We start from the raw sequence: 25,482 nt of genomic DNA on the forward strand, positions 1-25,482 counted from the left end.
AAGATACAGAGAGTGTGTGTATGTGAGAGGAGGGGAGAGACAGAGACAGAGAGACAGACAGAGAGAGTGAGAGACAGAAAGAAGGGGGAGTGTGTGTGTGTGAGAGAGAGAGAGAGAGAGACAGAGAGACAGAGAGACAGAGAGACAGAGAGAGAGAGAGGGTGTCAGAGAGACAGAGAGAGAGACAGACAGACACACAGAGAGACAGAGATATACTATTTGACCACTGCAAAGTCACTTAATCTCTCAGTACCCCAGGTGACAGTAAGAACATAAACTACATGTAAGTTTCTAATCTATATAGAGAATGTAAGTTCCTTGAAAGCAAAGATTGATTCATTTTTTTCTTTGTATCCCTTGTGCCTAGCAGTGCACCTGACATAAAATAATCCCTTAATAAATATTTTTTTAGCTACATCAATGGAGAGGTCTTCTATGCCAGAATTTCCCCCATACAGTGAGCAGAAAAGATGGTATTTTTGGTGCTGTTGAAGGGGAGACAAACAAACAAAATGACAAAAAATTGGCTGGCTCCCAAACATCAATCTCTTTGCTATTATAAGGTAGAGAGGAGAGCTACCAGCTATGCAGAAGAACATACCACATTCATTCATTCAAGTGTTCAACCTTCCACATAGTAAAAATGTTTCGAATATAAGGTTCTAAATGCTTCCCTTCCTCCCTTTCTCCTCTGTTGCTTGTCAAAAGAAACATTTTATGGGTCTAATTATGAATTTGCAGGAAGAAAGGAAAAAGTTACTTTGTATATGTCTCTTTAGTGCTTCAAGACATGAATGTTGCTAAAGATGAATGCCATATACTACAGTTTTCCTCAGGCTATTTCTGTAGAAAGCTACCTGGACAGACTCTACTCCTTCCATGGATAGATCAAGCTACAGGAGCAGTAAATATCCATGAAGACTTAAGGATTGTTGTTTTTTTTTCTCACCTTCCACTTAAGAAGGTAGAAAGCTAGCACACCCCTAGCCACAAAGAGGAGAATTGAAGCCATTACTTATATATAAGAAAAGAGTTTGTAGCTATTGATTATATTTCAAACACTGGGACAGAGCCTCCTGATTAATAAACATTGAGCTTAACTCAATGATTCTGATGCAGCCATCTGTGACAGGGCTACAGGAATGAGACAACTTCCATAGCATTTAGTTAAGCATATTGGGGAGGATGGGAGGGAAAGACATCTAATCGAGTCATTTATTATGTGCAGGTCATTAAAACTAATAGCTTTCTTTAACTAAGAGTAGAAAGAAGTAGGTTATTCTGATAGTGCTTCACAAACTGAATCAACCAGCAAAGTAATGTTATATTTGATTTTTTATAGATCTTCTGCATCTCAGCTTATTTACTACCCCTTAGTAAGCTATGTTTAATCATGAATCAGCCATCACTGAGTTTCATTTTTGTATTTATAGTGCAGTTATGCTCCTATGTGATAGGGAGCGGGCAAATATCATCTCTATCTACAAAAATAGGGCAAAAAAGTTAAATGACAACCCTCCCCCCTCCCTCCCCACACAGATATACACAGACACCACACACCTCATCATCCTGAACAAACTGAGAATAGAGCTCTCATTTCTCATCCTGGTGACTGATGCTTAATTTTTTAAAAATATGTAGTTCTCCCTTTCTATGCTTTGCCTTCTACTCAAATACTTGATTGTTCAATATTGATATAGGAATATGGCAATTCATATCAACGTCTGCAGGGTAAGTTATTTTTCCAGCAGTAGCAATGGGTCCAGCCAGCCCTACCCTTTCAACTAGTAATGTTTGTGTCCCAGGACAAATGTTTGAGAGATGACTGGCTGGAATCATGACAATTTATGGTCACGGGGCTAGGGGAAAATAAAAGTTATATGTAAATTAATTATTCATACATAAGAGGCAGAATGTATAGTGGATGGAGAGCTGACCTTGTAATCAGCATGATACAGGTTCAAGTTGTACCCCTATGACATAGAGGGCTGGACCTTGGGCAAGGCACTTAAGCTCCTAGTGGTGCCCTTAAGTAACTATGATAAGAAGTTTTAGAGGTGATGACCTACATTGGTAGGGGTTCTTCATGAAGGACTCTGTACATCTGATGAAGTTGCAGGTAATTGTTTTAAAAATAAGCATAAATTAAAAAGCATGTATTAAGTAATTAACATGTGCCAGGCACTGAGTTAAGCACTAGGGGTCCAAAGAAGGGTAAAAATACTGTTCCAGCAACTCAAGGAACTCACACTTTAATGGGGGACAGCACTTAAAAAGAACCAAGCACATACAAAACATATACAGTGTAAATGGAAGTAATGTCAAAGGAAAGGTACCAGAAGTGGGGGGGAAATTAGGAAAGCATCCTGTAGTAGGTGAGATTGAAGCTAATTCTGGAAGAAACCCCAGAAATCAGGAGGGAGAACATTCCAGGTATGAGGGGCTACTGGTGAAAAGCACGGAATCATAACATTGAGTCCTGTGTGGTTAGCCAGTGTTACCAGATCATGGAGTATATAGAGGGAAACTTAAGAACATTAGTGAAAGAAAACAGGAAAGGCTATGAAGTGGATTTTACATATGATCTAGTAGGTTTTAGTGAATCATGAAAGTTTATTAAGGGTGACACGGTCACACTTACACTTGAGGAAAATTGTTTTAGCAGTTGAATGGAGGATTGATTGGACCAGGGAGAGATTTGAAACAAGGATATCAACCAGAAGGCTATTGAAATAGTTCAACCATTAATTGGTGGCTGTGTGAATAGACAAAAGAGGATGTATGGATTTGGCAATTAAGAAATTACTGGTAACTTAGCGAAGTGGTCAAAGGATATGAGCAAACACTTATTGAGAAAGAATTTAAACTGTTAGTAGAAATATGAAAGAATATTCTATACCACTAGTAAGAGAAATGTAAAACAAAATAACCTTTGTAAATTAGCAAAAATGACCAAACTTGGCAATAGTCAATATTAGGTTTTTGGAACACAGGCAAACCATTGCATCATTAGTAGAACTGTGAATCAGTATCATCATTTTGGAAAGTAATTTGGAATTGTATAAACAAAGTGAATAAAATGACCACATCCTTTGACATATAGATTCCATTATGAGGTTTATACACCAAGGAGATCATTGATAAGAAGAAAGTTCTCAAATACACCAAAATATTCACAGTAGCACCTTTTGTGATAACTTAGGATTAGAAACAAAATTGGGACCCATTGATTATGGAATGGCTAAAGAAATTTTGGTTCATGAACGGAATGGAATATTACTGTGCTCTAAGAAATGACCAATGTGATGAATACAGAGAAGCAAAGAAAGATCTACATGAACTGATTCAGAGTAAAGCAAGCAGAGCCAATAAAACAATATATACAATGTCTATTAAAATGGAAATGGAAAGAGTAAGCAAAATAAATAAAAGGTGAATGCTGTAATATTATAAAGAACAAACATGGTTTGAAAGAAGAGATATGAGAATACACCACATCCTCCTTTCGAAGGTGGGAGATCAAAAATTGTACATTGTGCATTTTTCAACCTTTTTCAATTATCTGGAAGAGGGAAGAGGAGAAAGACTAGAGGAAATTATGGTGATGGAAACCTACTGATCCAGATAAGCATCACCACTCCAGATTGTGAAGAGAAATGAGCATTTGTCCAATCTGATTAACTACAGCAGATTTCAAAGTTGGCAAGGCAAGCAGGTGACATAAACAAACCAAGGCCAGGGCTTAAAAGAGACCTGTTTGTTGCTCTATGGTGTTTCCACAAAAGAGGATTTGAGATAGTAGCTATCACAGGGTATTAAAATTTGTGCTGTCTCAGTCTTAGTGACCATGGTGTCATGGCTTGTCTTCCCAATATCTGTTAATCAGTTTGTTGGGAGAGTCGGGGCATATACTTTGATCCCATCCCCTTGTTCTTTGTAGTACCTGATAGTCCACACATAGCCACATTGTTTTCATCCCATCTCCCTTACCTCTAATCTCATTTCCCTATAATGTGGCAAACAGGAAGAAGCTGAGATGCAATGGCCTATCCCCTTTTGTAAATGTGTGCTGTTACTGTTCAGTCATTTCAGTTGTGTCCAACTCTTCATGACTCTATTTTGGGGTTTTCTTAGCAAAAGTACTGGAGTGCTTTGCCATTCCTCCTATAACTCATTTTACAGATGAGGAACTGTGGTAAACAGGGCTAAGTGATTTGCTCAGGGTCATACAGCTAATAAGTCTCTGAGGCCAGATTTGAGTTCTGGAAGTTGAGTCTTAGTGACTTCAGGTCAGGCACTCTACCCACTGCACCACCTAGCTGGTTCATATAAATATGTACTTATTAAGATTTCTTTGCTAAGAAAACCGCACATGGGTTCATAAAAAGTCAGGTGACTTAAAACAAAGACTGATAACAAACCAATTAGGATTGCCTGACTCTTATTCAATAACTTGTCCATAAAAGCAGTTATCAGCTTGAATCCTGTTTTTCTGCCTTGGTATTTAATACACTCCTTTTTAAATTTCTCTTCCTAAATTTTGCCTCTTTAATCAGGGTGAAGGCCTGAACACAGAATTTTCCTTTTATCCATTAGCATACGATCCTTAGAAATGGAAAGGATTTTGAAATAATTAAGTACAGTTTTCTAATATTATAGATGAGAAAACTAAGTCACAGAAAGGTGAAATGATTTTTCTAGGATCACAGAATTTGAGGTAGGATTTAAACTCATGCCTTCTTGACTCCAAATGCAGTACTCCATCATGCTGTCTCTCAGTGTGAGGAATGAGAAGTTAAGAGAATGAGAAAAAAGAAGTCACAGTACCAGAACAGATCATTTTTTTGGACAGAAAAGCATGTGCTCAATTTGGGTCATACAAATAAAATTTGCATAGTTTCATTTGGGCAATGAGAAGGGAAAGGAATGAATCCCTTTCCCTCACAAACCATGCATAGATTTGATTCAGCCTTCCTGCAACTCCATAGCAATGTTAATGACACTAAAAATCTTCTACTGTATCCAATACAGCATTTGAAGAAAGAGACATTAGCAGAAGGGCTTTAGTTTTACTTACTACTTTGATTTGCAAGAGAGAAAAAAAAAACACCCACAGGTCACCTTATAACAGCTCCACAGAATGGAAGTGATGGGACTTGGCAGGGGACAAAGATGCATGATAAGTGCTGGGAGCACTCAAAGACTATGTCAGCACACTTGAATGAATATGGACATATGGGCTTCGACTTGAAAATTGCAATGAACATTACAGATGCAAGACTGGGGAGATGGGTGTCAGGGAAGGCACTTCAAACAGGCTGATCTAGGATTAAGTTTCTTGTTACAGGGAGAGGGTATTCCATAGGGATAGCTTTTGCAGTTGGGCATTGAAACATCCCATCGAAGAATGTTCAAACAGAAGAATTGGGAAGTTTGGAGCAGGCAAAAAGTGACAAAAATGATCCAAGTGAAACCTTCGGATTCAGAAATCACTCAATATACTTCTATTGTAGGAGTGGTTTCTACATACTTAATGGGCAGCTAGGTGCCATAGCAGGTAGAGCACTGGTTTTTGAATCAGGGAGATTTATTTTTCTAAATTCAAATCTGGCCTTAGACACTTACTAGCTGCATGACCCTGGGCAAGTCAGTTAACCCTGTTTGTCTCAGTTATTCATCTGTAAAATGAGCTGGAAAAGGAAAGGGCACACTGCTCCACTTTGTTGTTGTTTGTCCTTTCTCCAACAGCACCAAAGACATCAGAAGGGTGATATCTTGACTTGCAAGTGAATTGGATTTAAGTGAGGCAGGGCTGCAAAATCATCAGCCTCACTCTCTCCTCCAAAGTTATCAGAGTCCAGTGACAAGACATAGATCAGAATGACTGGACTACCTTTGTCAAGAAAACCCCAAATGGGATCATGGAAAGTCAGACACAACTAAAACAACTCATCAACAACAACTATTTACTTATATTTAATTCAGGGAAAAGAAGAAGGCAATGACTATTTATATAGCATCTACTATGTGCCAGGTGCCATGCTAAGTGCAATACGATCTCATTCGATTTCTCATGGTACGGTTAAAGAGCACTAGTCTAGGAGTTAGAGAATTCAAATTTGAGGTATCTGATTCTGCCACTAGCTAGCTGGGTGACTTGGGTAAGCTTTTACTACCTGTGGGATCTTGAGGCCGACACATAGTAGACACCTAATAAATGCTCACTGACTGACTGATTTAACCTATCTAGGCTTTCCTCCTCACATAAAATGAGGAAATTGGGCCAGAAGACCTGTGGGGTCACTTTCCACTCTAAAATTAGATCTATGACCTTGGTAAGAGAATCCTAGTTTTTCTTCCTGCCTTCACCTTCCCCCTAATGCTATGGCCAAAGAAATGCACCGACCTGGTCATATCACTGCCCTTCTCAAAAATTTTCGGTGGCTTCCCATTGCTCACCAGTGGGACAATCTCACCTCTCCTTGCTCCTTTTGGTGATCTTCAGAACTAAAAGATGGCTGGGGAGTAAAGAGAAACACACCTGGAGACAGCCTAGGTAGGGGAGTCTGTATGAGGTGAGACACCACCTTCCCAGAGATGCAATTGGTCAATCATTTTTCATCATGCCCAACTCTTTATGACCCCATTTGGGGTTTTCTTGGCAAAGGAGTGGTTTGCCATTTCCCTTTGGCTGAGGCAAACAGGGTTAAATGACTTGCCTTGGTTCATATAGCTAGTAAGTATCTGAGGCTAGATTTGAACTAAGGAAGATAAGTCTTTATCCAGGTTCTGTACACTTCACCACCTAGCTGTCCACAGAGATGGAATAGTAGAACTGGAAGGGTTAAGGCCTCCAGGGCATAGTTTCTGGTCTAGGCAATGTGATGGCTTGGGAGAAAATGGCCAGTGTATCAACTGGCCAAGACATAGTGGACTGTGTAAGGCACTCAAAGCAGGAGAATTGATGGATCAGTCAATGAGTAATTTGAGAGTGTCTAAGAGGGAATGTTACTGAGGAGCTCAGGAATCTCAGAAATGTTTTGTGACTTTGTAGAAAAGTGGAAGGTGCTTGAGAATGGATGTGAGTTTGAGGGTTTGGGCAGTTGCAAGCATTTGACTTGATTGAGTGAACACATGAGAGCAGCCTGGGACACTCACTTCTGGCAAATTGGAGGCTGGGGGAGCCTTTGGATCAAAGTATTTAATAGTGGACTGTGTTATCACTGGAGTGACAACAAAGATTATATAAGGATAAGGCTTTGTCACATACCAGTATGAAACTAGGGGTAACGAAAAGTTTTAAGATTACATTATATCTAGTAGTGCATATTTACATTGTAGCTTTCTGATCTCCTTGATTTTAACTTGGGAGAAAAAGTGCCTGAGAATTGGGAGAGGGTTGTGAGTCCCTGGGTGATCTGAGAATGGGCCTCTTAGCCTTCTATCCTATACTGTGTCCACTGTCCAACTAATTGACTAACCAACCATTCAACTAACAGCTATTAAATACCTAGTTTGTCCCTGGAACTGTGCTTGGCACTGGGGATACAACCACAAAAGGAAAATAGTCCTTGTCCCCAAGGATCTTCAGTCTAACCCCTTAATTTACAAACAATGCTTCTCTTGTACCTTAAAAAAATGTATGTTTCAGAAGGACATCTCCTTGGTCCTTTTATGCTCAAATGAGATTATACTTGTAAAATTATTTAGCACAATGTCTGCCACATAGTGCTATATAAATGTTAGATATTTCACTATTAGTAGCACTAGTATTGTAATTAATCTCGGCTATTCCAGCTGCTTCAACATGACCTTCATGCAAATGATGCAAAAATCTACATCTTTGGTCTCTAATTACTTCCAGAGCTCCAGCTCCAGATTTCCAATTGACTGCTGGACATCTCCACTGGAATGTCCTATTACCACTTTAAACTCAAGAAGTTTTAAACCAAACTGATTCCTTATATTCCCTTCCAAATGAACTCATCTATCTGACTTTCTGATTTTTGTTAAGGCTTGAAACTTATGTCATCTTAGACTGTTGGAAAAACCAGATTTGAAAGACATGGTTGGTAATATGTGTAACAATATACAGAAAACAAGATTCCTTTTTATTACAAAGCAAACATCTCGAGCCTCTGTGAAAGCAATGGCATATAAGGAAGTGGACAATGTGACCCTCCAAATGTAATGCATCTGCAAAGGATAAATACATAAAGATCTGGTTCCCAGTAAGTTTATTTCTTTCAATCTGTTAACATTTGATTTTAAACAAAATGCAAAAGAATCTTGGTCTAGGCTATTGGATTCAAGGATTCTTGTGGTCTGCTTCAAAGAGTATACCAGGAGTTTATTCAATTGCCTAGCATTTGTTTTAGGGTGGAGAGACAGAGATAAAGTTAGCAGTCCTTAGATGGTCTTAAGCAGCAACTACTTTATATCGTTTTTCCTGGCCCCAGGAATCTCCTCAATCACCAGTGGCAGTTTATTCTAGATGGTAACTGGGCTTTTTAGAATTGAGGAATCTAATTCAAGGCAAACAGGAGGAAGCTCTCTAGGCAAAAGATCATATGAAGGATAGTTGGAGGTAAACTCACTACAGGTGGGATTTGTGATGTGTGCTTTCTGCACCTTGGTCAAGTACCAGATATGTTCTCAGACCAAAGTGATACAGGCTGGGGAAGCTCCCAAACATTCTTCCTCAGCAGGAGCATTGAACTTACCAACTGCTAAATCTCATGAAAGAACGTAGCCACCCTCAGGGTGTGCAGGATGCCCAGGAAAAGTATCTTTTGGGGTGTAGGAGAGATGTGATGTCAATATAAATAATTTGATTCAAATTTTGTGTTACAAAATTCTGGGTGAGTTATATTGATTTGTCGACTAAGATTTAGAATAATGGGTAGAGACATAGTACTTGTTTGCTATCCAGTCAGCACAAGGGAAGATTCTTTGGCATCAAGCCAGTTTCAAGCTGCTAGGAGGGGTGCAGGTCAGCATCATGGAGGATGGAAGTGGTACAACTGGCTACAGCTTGTTCTCAAATGTGCCTTAATGCGTGGGCGGGATTCCCAGCTGCAAGGTATAGACAACAGGATTGGTGTCCACAGGTGGGGGGTGGGGTTCCAAGTTGAGCACAGGGGCCACTCTGCCTATCCCTCCTAAATCCTCCGCCATCTCAGGCTAGGGGTGGCCAGAGAACTGCTCCCCTAGGATAGGGCCCAAAAAGATGATGAGAATTAGTGCAGATGGTGGACGCAGCTACTGAGGCTTTCTCTATCATTCAAAATCAAATCCTTTGAATAAAACCCCAGTGTTCTTTAGCTATTTTTCTGAAATGCCCAGCAGTTAGCATAGGATCCGGCACAAAATAAGCACTTAAATGCTTGTTAATCAACTGACTCTTCTCTACAACATATTACACTCTGTCCTATACAGAACACATCTAGAATATTAAGTATAATTCCAGAAGCTCAGTTTTAGGAATGACTTTGATAAGCCGGGGCATGTCCAGAAGAGGGCAAACAGGATGGTCAGGGGACATGAAGCTATGTCAGGAAGGAAATAGGGATCTTTAATCTGGAAAAGAGAAGACTTACAAAATCATGATAGCTTTTTTTTTTTCCCTTCAGATATTTGAAGAGTAATCATTCAAGATAGATTATATGTGTGATCTTGGTCCTACTGGGCAGAACTAAGACCAATGGATAAAAGTTATATCAGCAGGTTCTGCCTTCATGTAAGGGGTGGGGGGCAAAAAACACCACATTAGATTAGAATTAAAGCTATTTTACAGTGTATTGGATTGCCTTAGGAGGCAGTATCTTCCTCTTCACTAGAATTGTTTAAGTGAAAGATGAATGATCACTTGTGGGATGTAAGATAGATAGATAGATACATAGATACATACATAGATACATAGATAGATAGATAGATAGATAGATAGGTAGATAGATAGATAAACAGATAGACAGATAGATGGATAGATAGATAGATAGATAGATAGACAGATAGATAGATAGATAGATAGATAGATAGATAGATAGATCCTACTCAGATTTGGGTTAGAAATCCCTTCTACCTCACATATCTTATGATTCTCTCTTGGAAAACCCCATATCAGTCCAAGATTAGAGTATCCCCTGCCCATCCACCTCTTTCCTCCTGCCCCTAACATATGGCTTAAAGAAATTCTATTACTCCACTATGTGCCCTTCTAATTAGGAAAACAGAACCAGGAAAGAAAATCTGGACAAAAAACTGGGCAAGAGTGCAACAATTTAGGATACACATCAACCCAGTTCCATCAGGACAAAATTCTTTTTCTCTGTTATAATAGTCATGCTTTCAAAGCTGTATCTGCCCTCATTTACCTGTGTATTGACTACAGTACAACTAGACTTACACCTGGTTGAAAAAGAATATTCTAGGGCTGCGGGAAATGAAGAAAGAAAAGAATTTCAGACATTCTATTCCCCCTCTTTGCCCAGAAGAGAAAAGGCACAAGGATCAATTTCCAATCTAGGTCTTCTAGCTGAAGGTTGTGTAGAGTTCACCAAATTTTGAACATCTCTAATTTGTTCAATTTCCTGTCAATAAAAACCCAGATCACAACATTAGTGTCAGTTTATTTAGGGGGAAATCAGCTCAAGTTGGGATGGAATTTTCAGTTAAAATTATTATTAAGCAAGTAGATTAAGAAGGGAAAAAGCAAAACTCATGTAAAATATTTAATCAGTTAGAAAATCTGGACAGAGTAGCTGTCAAATTGCAAAAGCAAAAGCAATTTAGAAACATTTTTTCTCATGTTTAAATTTTAAGGACATTAAAGAAATACAATAGTGCTTTCAAATTTTTTGAGGGGGAAGGAATAAGTACTTTATATTATGATTTAAGGACCTCTACATTTTATTGTGAATTCACTGCAACCTTGAGCCCCTGCAAGGCACTCAAAGGAACAGAGGGGCTGAATAGAGAGATAGATAATTCTATATTTCAGGCAAAATCCCAGAGCTGAAGTTGAATTACAATTCCTTTATCTAGCATGAGAGACTTAATCAAATTGCAGTTTACATGGTAGAACTGGGGTTGAAATCACATCCTTTGGATTAATAGATCATAGCTTGAAAGCAGGATCTATCTCTTGAAAGCCATGGGAATTGGTGCTCCATAATTTAATGCTGAGGTGATATCATGTGACCATATAGAAGAAAGTGAAAATGACATAAAAGCATTTGTTTAAGAAGGGAGAAGATCATGGCTGCACCTGTGATTTCTATGGCTTAGAGACCTCCTGGATGACAAAACTCCTTCTACCAATGCAGGTACCTGCCTCCATTGCAACTTATAATTTTTTGAGAGTTGACTTGAGCAGTAGCCTCCAAAGCTGTAGCTTGGAGGAAAAGGGCTGTAATAATCAACCAATTAGAGGGTGCATTCCATCCTCGACGTAATGGCCAGTTATAGCATCTAGAGGAAGGGAAGGGGGAAGGGCATGAAAGGGGAATAAACATTTATATAGCACCTACTATGCGCCAGGCACTACGATAAGCACTTTTTGTATATATCTCATGTGATCCTCACAATACCCCTCGGAGGTACATGCTATTATTATTCCCATTTTATGGTTGAGGAAACCGAGTCAGATTGTCTTAGTTACTGCTCAAGGTCACCCAGCTAATAAGTATTTGGGGCCATATTTGAACTTTTGTCTTTCTGACTCCAGGCTGAACATTTTATTGAATGCACCACTAACCATCTCTTTTATCTCCAAAACAGCTGTATCCACACTCATCTCTGCATCAACATTCCACTCTTCCCCCACTCTATCTTCTGGCTCTGCTATGCAAGCTCCCAGTTTCTCTTCTTCTAATTGCAGGTGGCAGGGTGGGATATATTGGTCCTTCAAGGCAGTTTTTTTTTTTAATTTCTTTATTTATTTTTAGTTTACCACACACGGTTCTACATAGTTTTGAGTTCCAGTTTTTCTCCCCTCCCTCCCCCCTCCCTCCCCAAGACGGCATGAAGTCCCATATAACTGTCATGTATAACTTCGCATTGAATTAATTTATGCTCTAGTCAGGTCGTGGAGAAGAATTTTGACTAATGGAATGAATCATGAGAAAGAAGAAACAGAACCAAAAAAAAAAAAACCCAAAAACAAAAACAAAAGAGAAGCAGAAAAGGCGAGCATGTAGTGTGCCTCAGTCTGTATTCAAACTTCGCAGTTCTTTCTCTGAATGAAGATAGTATTCTCCATCGTGAGTCCCCTGGAGTTGTCCTTGCCCTTTATGTTGCTGAGAAAAGCGCAGTATGTCAGGGTTGGTCCTCACGGAATCCACATATCTGTGGCTGTGCACAACGTTCTCCTGGCTCTGCTCCGCTCACTCAGCATTATGTCGTGTAGGTTTTTCCAGGTTGTTATGTAGTCTGCATCATCCCCATTTCTTCAAGGCAGTTTTTAACCTAACCAGTACCTGGGCACCCAGAATAGCTCTACTGATGGCATTGGGGAAATCCTGTCCTAAAATTGGGGCAGAATTATATTTCCTGCAGAATAATCACAAGCTGCCACTACAATAATCTTGCAGATGTATCAGGCATTGCTTGCAGGGCAGCCTTTGTTCTCTCACTAATAACTGGTGAGCAAGAGCCCCACTCTCCTCCTTTTCATTTTGAGTGAGCCTAAGTGAGTCCTGCAGGATGAACAAGCTTGGATTGACTGGGATATGCATCACAGGTCTCATTACATTATTTTTATTTTAGAAACCTACCCCTCTTCCAAACACCCCTCATACTGTTAAGGACACCACCCTCCTTCCAGTCACCAGTATTCATAATCTCACTGTCACCTACTCTCCTCTTTCTCATGACATATATTTAATCCACTATCAAATCATGTTTCACCATTATCTTAGAGATTTTATTCCTCTACTCAAACAGCTTCTACCCTAGTTCAGACCCTTTTCACCTTTTGCCTGAAGTATTATAATAACCTTCTAATTGCCCTCCATGCCTGTAGTCTCTCCTGTCTCCAAACTGTCATGTCATCCAGACAGTTGCCAAAATGATTTTCATAAAGTATAGGTCTGACCCTACTCAGTAAACTGGCATGGCACTCTATTAACTCTATGACCAAAAGTTGTTTTCCCTTTCTCTCATACTTTTTCAACTTCTGTTTTTGTGGCAACTTTATAATGTACTTAGTTATTTATGTGGTAATATATGCATGAAATTTATCAATAATTTAATGCAGTGTGCTTCAATATTATTTCCTGATGGGATGCATGATAAAAATTATTGGATATGTGTAGAAAACTAGGAGGTTAAATAAGGTTTATCTTAGGGACTTAAAATAAATTTCATGTTAGATAATTCAATACCAAGTGATACTGTAGAAATCACAGATATTTGGAAATAGTGAACTTAGCTTACAGATATGCATACATGCTGCATTTCCAACAATTCCAACAAGCTAACACTGTCTATGGGTGACTACAGCCATGGTCTGCAAAGAATGTCATCCCGTAATTTGAAAAATCATCATTGTTCTCTTCAAAACTTAATAAATTCCTGGATGCAAATTGTTCTCCAACAAGTTTATTTTGAGAGGAAAATAATGAGAGTGCATGAGTGGTCCACCAAAGCTCTAGAAGATGATGAGCCAACTTACAATACCAGTTTTTTTACACAGGAAAAATACCTCTCTTTTAATGAAAATCAGACTTCTGTAAAACACATTATAGTTACTTGACTCAATCAAATCAATGTTCATTAAGCACTTACTAAGTTTAAGGCATTGGGGAATGCAAATATTTATAAAACAATTCCATAGCTCCTGCTATTAAAAAACTTACCATCTTGTAGCAGCTATAAGATTATATATATAAAGAAATAACTATGGTTCCAGTTCAAATGGGATAAATGTTTACATAGAAAATCAATAAAGAGAGCTGAAGGATTCAAGAAGCGAACTATGACTTTGAATACCTGAAGCTGGGATCCAAAAAATGAGTCCTAGTCCTGCATTGCCACTTGACCATAGGGAAGTGACATGACCCATTTGGCCTCAATTTCTTCTTTTCAAAAGGTAAATAGTAATACTTCTTTCAGAGTTGTCATAAAGGTCAAATGAGGTAATAGAGAACCAACTCATTTATAACACCAGTGTTTTCAGATGGTAATAATAGTTCCCTTTTTGGTTTATTATATTAAAAGCTAAATTTCTATAAAACATGTGAATTTTATGAAATATCAATATGATGTGAAATGATATGAATGAAATGACAGAAGAGATGCTAAAGTGTTTTTTTTTTCCAAAGTCACGAGTAACCTGGGACACCTCCTCCTGTTCTGTGCAAAGATGAGAGGTTATTTTCCCCCGCTTAATAGTATTTTATTTTTTCCAATTATATGTACAGATAGTTTTCAAGGTTCACATTTATAAAATTTTGAGTTCCAATTTTTTCCCCTTCCCTCCCTGCCCTCCTCTTTCCCCAAGACAGCAAGCAACTTCTTATAGGCTATATATGTACAATAGTATTAAACATATTTCCACAATGAGGAACTATTTTGTAGAACATTGCATGGAAAGTCAGATTTTTCCAATATATTCATTTTGCTCAATATTTTCCTATCTTTTTCTTTATTCTAATGGATAGTTCTCTGGGACCCTGGGGACAGGGAATGGGGAAAGGGATGCATCAGAAAGTATAGATGATGTAAAAACAAAAGAAATCCATAACTTTAAGAGCTATAAATTGTGAAAAAAGATGTGGTATGTAAATATAGAGCATTATTATTGCTACATTCTCTTAGGTAAACTTGAAGATAGTTACCTCATACTTGAGAGCAGGTCATATTCTAATGAGCTTAAAATATACCTTATCAAATATCTGCCATCAAATCCTCAGAGAATTCCATCATCTCATTGAGTATTTCATTTCTAGGACTTCTGACCCTCTCTGGTTCAGAAGAGACTTAATCAAATTTCTTTTCCCACTTATTTTATGACAGAAATGAAAGCCCTTAAAGCTTACTTCATGTTTAGTTAGAAAAGTTCAGCAGAGATGCCAGGAAATGTTGCTTGGGAAATAAAGAAATGCTAGATATAATCAATTTTGCCCATTTTTTTTACTTACTCACTTGATTTGAAGCCATGCATTGCCTCTTCCAAAATTAGCCGTTAGAGCATCGTTCAGAAACTCAACACCCAAATAAAATGTATACTTAATTTCAAGCATATCTAAATCCCCATTATAAAAGAGCATCTGAGGCACCTATGTTTAAATTAGCAACATTCTGTAGTTAAGCAAATGCAAACCCATAGACCCATACCAATTCCTGTTGAATTAGCTCTATGGTACAAGCAACAGATATCTATGAGCATAGTTACTCCTTTATTTTACACGGTCTGCTCATTTATTTAGAAAAGAAATGGTCCAGTTTCAGTGTTCATTTGGTTTTACTCCCTTCCTTTGCTTTCTTGGCATCTGATTTTATGGAAATATAGCTGGCCATTTAACACAGCTTTGCATGCCTTACAAGTATGTTGTTTTTCATGCAAAATAGACATTTGTAAAAGAATTACAGATGGGAAAGAATGCCCCATGGGATTTTTTTTCTTCATTATGAAATTATCCTGATCCTAGCATTTTGCAACCACTTCATTATGAATGGAGAACACAGGGAAAATCAAATATTGCTGTTATGATAGCAATCTTCAGTAACACTCTTTCAAACAGAAAAGTGATGGATTATGACTAAAGAAGATCATTATGGAAAGATTTGCTTAAATAAATTATTGCTGAGCCTCCCTCCTCTCTATCACCTCCTCTATTTAGTAAAGAGTAGGCTCTTCCATCTTCCAGCCAAATATGGAACTTCTGATGAAATTCTCTGGTCTCTAGAGCATTAGCAGACTCAGAAACTGGAATGGAGCACCAGCAGCTGTTCCATAAGGCACCATTTGGTATTCAGAGTATCTTACTCTTGGCTTCAGAATCAAACCAGAGAAGGACAGTGGGGAAATGACCCAGGTGTAGAATGCGTGTGTGGCACACATATACATATATAAACATGTATGTATCACATGTTTGTATGTATGCGTATACATATGTCCTGTGTTGCGTTATATGTGTGCATACATATGTATACATATGCATATAAATATATGTGTGTATATATTTATGTAAGTGTGTGTGCATGTATTTTTCACTGGTGTAGGTAGTTCCCTGATGAAACTCCATCTTTTGATGGAGCTCTTCAACTGCTCTGAAACTAATAGTCTCAGAGATTTAAATACAGATCTTCCAAACTCTAAGGACAACTCTATACACAATGTTACATTGACAAAACTGATGGAAGGAAGAGAAGAAAGGATAGGAATGGAGAGGAGAGGAGATGACAAACGTTTGAGGGGAGAAAAAACTGTGCCTGCAAGAAAACAGGCACATTGATACACTATTGGAGGAGCTATGAATTGGCCCGGCCATTATGGAAAGCCATTTGTAACTATGTCTCAAGAGTTAATAAATCAAGACCTTACCAGGTATCGGCCCCAAATAAGATTTAAAAAAAGAGGAAAAGGATCCACAGACACAAAATTATTGGGTTCCCATCTACCGGGGGATGACTGTACAAATTATAATGTATAAATGTAATGGAATATTGTGTTACAAGAAATAATGGAGATCATTTGGTGAATGTTTGGGGAGCCCTGTATGAATTGAGGCAAAATGAATGGTTGCAATCTAAGAGAACAATACATAGTATAACAGCATTGTAAATGTAAACAACTTGGATAGTAGTATTAGCAGCAGTGACAACAGTAATAACAACAACAACAGAGTAGAAATACTAGCATTGGTACTAATTGTAGTACTAATAATGATGATGATAGTGGTGGTACTGGTAATGATGATGTAAAAGGTGATGAGAGATATGCCTAGTATTTATACAGTGCTTTAAAGTTTGAAAAATGTTTTATATATGTAATCTCATTTGATTCACAACAATTCTGGGGAGCTGCTACTATGATTCTCATTTTAACATGAAGAAAGTAAGCCTGGGAGAGGTTAAGTTATTTGTCCATGGTCACACAACTAGAAAGTATTGAAGTAAGATTTGAATTTAGATATTCCTGTCTTTAAATTCATCACTCTATCCACTGCTCCCCCTTGTTGTGCCTCTTGAAATTTGATCAATATAATGAATGTATGAATAAATGAATCCCTTAGATTGTGAGCTCCTTGGGAACAGTCTGTATTTGGTAACCCTGACACTTAACACAGAGCCTGGCACAAAGTAGGTGTTTGATAAATACTTATTGACTGAATAAATGGATAAAGCAAATATTTCTCAAATGATTTCTAAGGACAAGGTACTGGGTTAAGCAGTGAGGACACAGAAAAGTAAGACAGGCCTTCTGCTCAAGGAGCTCACCTTCTAACAGGTAAAGATGCCTGTAGGAGATTTCAGCTGTCAGTTAGATAGAAAGATCCCATGGTTATTGGGGTGCAGCAGCAAAGCAAATGGTAATGTCTCTTTTTTAGTATTATTTTCACCAATAAAACTATATCAGTTTCTGGTTTTGAACCATTTAATAGTGTCAAGGACATTGGTAACAAGAATGTTCTTTCCTTCTCAGATGTGGCTACAGTATCAGTAGGAGCAGTTCCTAGGCTTTATTTCCATAAGAGTTCATTTCCTGAGAAGATGCCTTAGTGCAGTCAAATAGAAAGATGTCAATTCCTGAGCTTCTTCTTTCCTTTCAGGTTCCTGGGCTATCCCCATCAGAGGACATGATAGTCAAATTGGTGGTGGTAGTTCAACATGCCTAGTACATAGAAAATATTTCTATTAGCAAATCCTTGCTTTTTTTCTTAACCATAACTATCCTGAGAAGGTAGTCTGCCTGGAGTAAATATTGAATCTAAATATATAATACATAAATGTATTATAGATCTCACATTAACATGTTAATCATTAAGTATAATGATACAAAAGGAAGCTTAAAACACATATCTTGATACTTTAAAAAAATCCACATTACTGTTAGATGGCTAGCCTTACTGATGCAAGCATCTAACCACCAGAAGTCACCCTAATTTTAACAGCCATCCTTCTCAATTAGAAATTAGTCATTGTTTACATATTGTGAAATGATGTGAATGGTTGCAAAATTACAAAGAAGCAGCTTCACCCCAAAGAAGAGCTAAAGAGGACATTCTTTTTCAGAGATGTGGGATTCCACAGGTATGGAACATTTCATAGTATGTTAGATCTTTTTATCTCTCTTTAGGTTTTGCTGATTTTTTTTCTTTGTCCTCTCTTTTTGCTTTTAATTGTTTTTGGGTTGTTTTTTTTTTTTTGTTATATGGAATGGCTCTCTGGAAGGAACAGAAGTGACATATAGGAGGAAATCTAGGCAATAGGAAAAGAAAATCATAGCATTCAATCTATTTTAATGTTATGGATGGTGTTGGTATCCAACGACATCCTACAAGAAGATTCCCCCATAGCTTATTATTATACTGAACCATTGTACAAAAATATGTGCAATATTACAAATGTATTATTTTTATTATGTAGGCAAGTTAATCTATACATAATGATTGAATGCTTACCATATGCAAGACATTGTGCACTTTGATGAATGGACACAGATTAATAAAAAGAATGTCAAGATCCAATCCATGCCTTCAAGGAACATATGATCAACTTGAGAGAGCTCCCAAAATAATTAGCATCAGTGATGCTGCATTAAGGAATTTGACATAGTTGGCAATATAAAGAAATTACTTTGGACACAGAAAATAAACCTTCAGAGAAATTTATTTACATATAGGAGCATACCATCATAGAATTTAGAGCTAGAAGAAGCTTAGTGATTACATAATCCAAACTCTCATTTTACAGGTAAGAAAACTGAGGTTTAGGGATTTTAAGTTACTTGCCTATCACACAGCTAGAAAGCAGTAGAATTAATATTAAAACCCATATCCTCTAACTCTTGATCTAATACTCTTGACATTTCACCTTATTAAAGGATTCAGTTAACAATTATTTTCTCTCTTAAAAAATCCTTAAAAATCTTAGTAGCACATGAATACAATATTCTTTGGAGATATAGATCCAGAGTGAAAGGGGAAACTAGTTTTAATTTTTTAAGAAAAGTATCTCATATCATTCCACCTTCTCAGTAGGGTAATTTATAAAGATAGATTTTGCATGCCAGTCTGACAATGAATTGGTCAGATAGTTGTCAGACAAGAGAAGGCAAGGAGTCTGAGACATATGTCCTACACAGAAAATGTCCTGTCCACTGAGTATAAATTAGGAAGGGATTTGCGAGGATGGATCAGTTCATCTTAAATGTCACAAGCTTGTGCTGAACACAGTCAGCTTCTAAGATAACCTAGTCCCAAACTGAATATGAAATCATTGTTTAAAATTGTGCTCAAATTCTATCTAGTAAACAGTACAGATTCTAGAATCATTCTGTGTCATGGTACTTCCAAAGAATACTATCCCTATACCTTTCTCATAAGCCAAATGCCTCACCTAAGCAACAGTACTTTGAATGTTGGTTATTTTATCAATGTAGAGAGAAATCCCAAGTTGCTAGGAAGCCAGCATGTCTTCAAGAGGAGGTAAGTGTGATAAAAATTATCAAAGGAATTTCATAGAGGATGTGTTTGGGGTGTGAACCAAAGATATAATTAAGGAATGCGAGGAAATAAAGAAGAATAAGCCTGGAGCTTTCCTTGACACAGAAAATCCTAAGTCTCCAAGAAATCCCTTTCTACCATTAGACCTTACTTTGAACACTACAGGTTAGTATTCCATCAAAGATAGTGATACAATGTGAAGAATGGTATCATCACAAAGGCAGTTAATGAAGAATGAAGTATAAGGAAAAAGAAAAGGACAATAAAGGTTTTAGCTCCTCAGTCAGAGGAATAAGAAGTTGTATAGCCTTGTTTCTGGATTAAATGGCTCCAGGAGGCTGTGATGGGAGGAATATCATCACCCAAAATGCACAGAGTATCAGGACGCACTAGAAAGAGTGTTGGAGCATAAGCAAGAGGATCTTAATTCAAGACCTGATTTTGCCATTCAATGTGGGAATTTAGCCAAGTCATTTAACCTTTCCAAGACTCATTATCTTCATTGAATTTAATTCAACAAGCCTATATTAGTGCCTATTAGGTGTCAAGCACTTCACTGGTCATTAGGAATACAGAAACAAAAACAAAATTTCCCCTTTCCTCCAGGACCCTATAGTTTGGGGCTGGGAGAGGGAGGAAGCAGTAGTTTTGTTTAGGCTTCTATTTCCTCACTTGCAAAATGAGAGGCTTTTCTAGGTAACTTAAAGAGTTATAGTCCTCCGTTAGCTCATGTGATATCAAGGTCTTAAGGATATAGAAAGTTAAATGCAAAATAATTTCTAGGGATAACTTGTGTTGAACATGAAGAGCAGTTGTCTTTGCAATAGAATTCAGTTCCAGAGGGTGCAATGGAAGGATAGAAAAAGGGGTATATTAACACAGAGAGACAGGATTGAAATGAATGGGAATAAGGTTGCAAGGAGTATTTATCAGGGAAGAGAGCATTTGCTAGGCAGTCATTTTGAGAGGAGCCATAGGGCAGCAGATTACCAATTATAATTGTGACAATATTGGCACAATATTTGGTTTAAGCTTGCTGTGTTGATCAAAGGCTAAATATTATATAAATGTGAGCCACTATTTCATCACAAGTCTTGGGCTTATAATACTTCTGCCTGAGTTATCTCAGTAAGGAAGAGGAGAATAAAGGAGATTTAAGAGGAAATAATAGAAAACAGAGAGTTATCATCATATGCTACTTACTTACACAAACCAAATAGATAAGGAGCTTGGTCATTGAGTATTAGCTCAAAAAGAACTCAACAACGGAGGCATGAACCGATTGCAGAATGCAGTGGGTTTGAAAAAGAGAATGCATAAAATTTATTCTTTGCTCTTAAAGAGTATTTGCTACAATGACTTGACAGATTGAATTCCATGTAGAAAGCCACCTGCTGTAAATCTGATGTTGACATTTTTAACTTTGGAATTATCTAAGTTGATGGCTGTCATACAAGTGGAGAGCTGCAGAGCATGGTGAGTGACTATTTTTTTTTAGTTGTATACTTGGTGAATGGACTTAAGGATAAATAGCAAAGGGTCTCTATGGAATAGAAATATCACTAATTAGAACCACTTTCTATGTTCAACATTAGCAAGAAAGGTATGAATAATGCCAGCAAATAGGGGAAGACCAACAGAAAAAAAAATTCAGGGAGCGTGACTAGGAAAACAGGAGACTGATTATTCTTGGGCTAATTGTAGAAATGTGTGTTGTTATTTTACAGCTAGGATAATGTTTTCCTGGAGTTTATGATTATGTAAAGGTGACAGATAGGAGTTAGGACAAGCATACAGAAAAAAAGAATAAGGATAGAATGGGTTTTATCTCATCAGCTAAAGTAGTAAAAGGTTACACAACCTTGCTTCTGGGGAGTTATTTTTATAGGACAAAGCTTCCTGTGTCAGAAATTATAAGATACAAGCTCAGATACTGACACATACTGGCTGTGTGACTCCAGGTACTTAACCTCTCAGTGCTTCAGCCAACTCTCCAAGATGATAAATTGCAGGGTAAGTACAGATGGGCATTGGTAAAGGGGGTTTCCTCACCGGGGCTCACTATGCCAATGAAATCAGAGGCAGAAGCTCAAATAACAACTTGGAATTATACACTGTCTTATGAGTTTAGGAGTTAAAAATAGTATCTGTTTAGAGTAACACATATAAATAAATTTGATAACCAGGCTAAATAATTCATAAAGGGACTCCAAATAGGAGTTCACATAAACACACACAGAGACACATACACACCTATGTATATTATACATACATATAATAGTTAGCTTTTAAATAGTGTCTACTACCTACAGGGCACTGTGTTTTGCAAATATCTTTTTTGATCCTCCCAACAACCCAGGGAGCTAATTGCCATTATTATTCCCATTTTACAGATAAGGAAACTGAAACAAAGATGTTAAAGGACTTGCTCAAGGTCACATAGATAATAAGTATCTGAGGCTATATTTGAACTCGAATATTTCTGAGGTAGCTAGGTGGTGCACTGTTCTCTGGAGTCAGGAAGATGTCTCTCTATATGTGAATACATGCATGCTTTCACATGCACATATTTGTGTATATACCCACATTCATAAAAATATCCATACATATGTGTGTATATATATATGTGTATATTAGGATATCTATCTATATACACTTGTACACATAGATCTGCATATGTTTAAAGACTAAATATCAGAAGATTAGCTTATAAAAGGAATGATAAAAGATCAAGATTTGTATTTTTCAACTTGGAAGATATATGTAAATATATCATGTTCCTTAAATTGCTTCCTCTTCAGACTTTCCCTTTTCTGTTAATAGGAACACTTTTCTTCTAGTTACCTATGTTCAGAACTTCAGACTAGAGTTTTGCCATATGATGGCTGAGTATCTAAGTATACATTATCTCAAAGTAGCTGGAAATGTGACAAATAAAGTAAAACAAAAAAAGAAATAAAAAAAAAACAGGAAATAGAAATAAGTTCATCACCAGAAAAAAAATGTCAAAGAAAAATACACATAAATTGGGGTGAGAGGAGAGTTAAAAACCTCAGAGCCTTCAAAACAATGAATAAATACTATAGAGCAGGAGAAAGTTATACAAAAATGTCATGTGAGGGTAAAGAGTCTCAGTAGGAGAGCCCCCTCCCAGTCCAAAGAAACATTAATAAATTAAAACAGAAAACACAGAAACCCTCAGAATAATTTTAAAGATCAAAAATTAAAGGAAGAAATAAGAATGGGGACTACTATACAAATTATAGTATTCAAAAAAGAATTAAAATAAGATTTTTAAAAATCATTTCAAATAAAATATTGTGAATTTCTTTATAGTAGCAGGTTCTCTGGAATGTGATGTTCCTTAAAGCAAAGGAAATTACTTTACACTCCAAAATAACACATACTGCAAAGCTTTTCTCCTCCATCTATCAAAAAACATGGATTTTCACCCAAAATGAAAATTTTGAAAGATAAAGTAGAAAGCTCATTGGACTGGGTTCATATCCTGGCTCTGGTTTTTAATTACTCTGTGACCTTAGAAAAGCTACATGACTTCTTGGTCCTTAGTTTCCTAGTCTGTAAAATTAACCTGGATCATCACAACGGTCCCTTCTAGCTCTATAGCTATGGCTTTATAAGAAGCCACAAGAAAAGATGCATTTGACATACAGTTCAGCAAAAGGAAGAAACTTAAGAAATGTAAACAAGTCCAAATATCAATAAGCAAATGAATCAGTTTTAATCTGCTTCAAGTATTAGCCAAATCAATTGAACTTCAAAACTTTCATTTGATCCTAGGCCATTGAGAGGACAAACAAAGAAATGTTATGGAGTCAAATAAAAGTAACTGGGTTATGGGAAGGACGATGATGGTGAAATGTTCGAATGAATAGTGAGAAGAGTTAAAAGATGACTAAAAAAAGGTGGGAAAGTGCAGCTAGGTAATGCAGTGAGTACAGCACTGGGCCTGGAGTCAGGAGGACTTGAGTTCAAATCTGGCCTCAGACACTTGACATGTGTACTAGCTGCATGACCTTGGGCAAGTCACTTAACTGCAATTGCCCTGCCAAAAAAACAAGAAAACAAAAAAATAAAGAAGTAGAGGAAAGAAATTTAGGGAAATTAAGGAAAGAAATTTGCTTTTGTAGAGGATTAGCAAAGGAAAAGCAAAAGCAATTTTCCTTTAGAAATATCAGCTGCCTTATGGGAGAGTCATTAAGAGAACTGCCTCAGGAAACTTCATAAATAAGAGATATCCTGGGAGGTGAGTAGAAAGGGAAATTCAATAGGTTTGGGATGTGGAGGGAGAAATGTGGAAGGTAGTCAGGAAATTTTATATATCTATATATCTATGTATAGATATAGATATAGGTGTGTGTGTGTGTGTGTGTGTGCGCGCGCGCACGCGCGCGTGTGTGTCTGTCTGTCTTTTTTAGGCAGGGAAGAAGAGAGGGCTAAGTGTTAGTCTCCCAGAAGGCTCACTTAATGGAAACGTCTTCAATAGAATAAAGAAAGGAAAAACTATACATTTTCTATATAGATTTAAGTTTTCAAGGTAAGAAAGGAGAAAAGTAAAATCAGCATTTTTGGAAAAGGGCCACTACAGATGAGTGCCATTAAAACTGAAAGGAGCTATTTGGTGGGAGGAACAGAGCAAAATTGAGAGATCAAAAGTAAACAAGTACTCAAGAAATTGGAGTTTAAGGTGGTTAGCAGTTGGGTAGGTCTGAGATATTAGAATAGGATGTTTTTGAGGGGGTGTTTGTAGGGAGATCAGATCTGTGCTTTCATTGATGAAGAAACTCTCACTGCCAGTACAAATCAGCAGCTCACACAATAATCTTAAAGATTTTATCATGTTACCAAAAATTTAATTGATTTATATAGTACCACACAGTCAATTTGGCAGAAGAAACATTTGAACTCAGGTCATCCTTTCTCTGATGTCGGCTCTCTACCTGCTTTGCCATATTACCTCAGAATCAGATTATTAGATGCAGAAGAAATCACAAACAAGTATTATGAGTTCAAAAGAGAAAAAAAGTAAGAATTTGATGGAAAAAACCCATAAATTTAAATTTAAGTGGATTAACCTCATCAAGAAAACATAATTAAAATACAAAAAAAATGCAAAGTTAAAATTAGAGGCTGGACTAAAATGTATTGTTCTTTGAATGATTCAAAAAAATTGGTGCACTCAATTTCAGATAAATCAATAGTAAGTAGTTATGATGTTTACAAACAAACAGGGAAGTATATGATGCTTAAAAGCATCATAAATAACAAAAATACCAATACTAAATACATGTTCACCAAAAAGCCAGCTTAAGTGCAAAAGACCAAGAGAGCAAAACAATAATTTAATGTGACCTTAACATTCCTTTATATAAAAGGTTCTGAATCTTTTTTGTGTCATATTTCCATTTAATAATTTTGTTAAATCTATGCAAACTTTCTCAGAACAATATTTTTAAATACATAAAATGAAATACATAGTATTACATAAGAAACCAATTAAATAGGGACAAAGATTTTTTTTCTCTCAAGATTCTCAGAATACACACACACCCAAAATCTATTCACAAATCCCAGGTTAATAATCCTGCTTCTATATGGTATTAATAAGTCTAACAGAAAGACAAGAAGGATATTCTTTCACTAAATGGACTGATGAAAAATAAGATTTGCAAGATGTTTGGTGATTTTTGAATGAAAATACAAAGGGATACATCTATTCTCAGCATCACATAGTATTTTTATGGAAATTGTGATAATCAGTCAAAAACCATTATTGTTTGCCGCGTCATGT

This window comes from Trichosurus vulpecula, chromosome 5 (assembly GCF_011100635.1).
Source record: "Trichosurus vulpecula isolate mTriVul1 chromosome 5, mTriVul1.pri, whole genome shotgun sequence".
Classification (NCBI taxonomy): Eukaryota; Metazoa; Chordata; class Mammalia; order Diprotodontia; family Phalangeridae; genus Trichosurus; species Trichosurus vulpecula.